Here is a 1588-nt window from a genome sequence, read left to right as displayed (position 1 = left end):
GATTTCTTAATTTTCTTACTTTTAATGGTGAATGATAAAAATAAATGGTAAAAATATCGTTTGTCTAGAATTGTGGGTGACAAAGCAAGTGGGGTGAGGAAATAAGGAAGAGGAGTGGACATAGTAATACTTTTTTTTTATTTTTTATTTTTATATAATTTGCACTTGATTATTAAATTTTCAAGAACTTCAATTTTCAATTAATTTCCTATATAGCGACATAAGAGTTGAATTATTGGTTTCATATCCATTTTCTAACATTATGACAAATCTTCAAATTAGTAAGTGCTGGTTCACTAGTGGTGGGTATTCGTATAGACTAGCAAAAGTGCCCGCGCTGTGTTGCGGGTTTTAAAATCGTATAAAATATGTAGAAAGTTATAATGTGTATATATATATTTATATACATATGAAATCTATTTGCAACCCTAAAATAAGATTTCAACTTCGACATAAAAAAAATAGTTTGCAGAAATCTTAGCAAGAAACAACTATATACATGAAAGGATCCCCTATAATGAATAGTTTGCACAACCCAAGATGATATAGCAAGAAATGAAGAACGAAAAAACTTTCCTTCTGTAAAAATGAAAGTCGTAATAACAACATGAGTTCTAGACATATTTGAAGTGTCGAATATAGAAGCATACTTATTAGCTATTGGATTATACCTCGTAAATGACAAACGGCCAATTTCCGTACCATTTTTCTAGAGCTTCATAGTTGGCATAGTCTGGCGCTACGTAACAAATCTCTCCACTTCTTTGAGATAGTTTCGAGCAATCTGTGGTTCCCAGGGGACACCTTTGCTTAACATCTCAATGCCAATTCATCAGGAAATCTAGGAATAAGACATTGGTGCAAAGATTCTCTATATTCCAAAAGATTGTTAAATAAAACCAACCAAATACTCGAAACCGAAAAAGAGAAAAACTACATGCGTATAGAGCTATAGATAAGATAAAATTCAGTTCTTTGCGAAACCAAAAAAATTGAAATAAAAATAAAACCCAACGAAATAAAAAATGAGTATATGCAATAATAGTCATAATAAGAGTGAGTTCATCAGCTGAAATTTAGTATTTCAGATTGGCCCATTCATCACTTCTATAAAATTTCAATCATGGCATTGCCACTTAGCAAAACTAATATCTTAGTATGAATAAACTGAAAAGCTATATCATTGTAACCCGAATCAACTTATCCAATCAGAAAAGTAGTGTAATATCTTTAGTGGAACATAACCTGGTCAATCCAGCAAGTTTTGTGCGAAACTCATTGAAATCTTTTGATGTCCTTATCATTGAGGTAAACTTGTAGCTCATTTTCTGCACATTGATGAACCCTTTCCAACCCAAGCTCATCTTCACCTGCAAAAACATAAATAAATTAGGACAAAGCAACATGATGCCTTGTCTCTCTTTGAGCTTTGAGAAAATGACATACCTTGCAAATACTTAAAACAACTTGGCATGTTCATGCTCCAGCAAATAACATCCATCAACATATGTCAATTTTAGTACTCGACTACATTCAACTATCTGAAAATGGAGAAAATTTAATAATAAAAAAGAAAAAAAGAAAAAAA

General features: G+C 31.5%; 1 long non-coding RNA gene across 1 annotated transcript; it reads right to left on the bottom strand.

Annotated features, from left to right (window-relative positions):
- Positions 1-556: 556 nt before the first annotated feature.
- LOC108866708 lies at positions 557-1372 on the bottom strand. Its single transcript, XR_007256954.1, has 2 exons — positions 1246-1372; positions 557-871 (listed from the first exon to the last, which is right to left on the bottom strand). It is a non-coding gene; the product is annotated as an uncharacterized LOC108866708 (long non-coding RNA).
- Positions 1373-1588: the final 216 nt, after the last annotated feature.

This window comes from the organism of the source record quoted next, unplaced genomic scaffold (assembly GCF_019419815.1).
Source record: "Pyrus x bretschneideri cultivar Hongxiangsu unplaced genomic scaffold, Pyrus_bretschneideri_v1 Contig151, whole genome shotgun sequence".
Classification (NCBI taxonomy): domain Eukaryota; kingdom Viridiplantae; phylum Streptophyta; class Magnoliopsida; order Rosales; family Rosaceae; genus Pyrus; species Pyrus x bretschneideri.
This window is presented reverse-complemented; position numbering and strand designations above follow the sequence as displayed.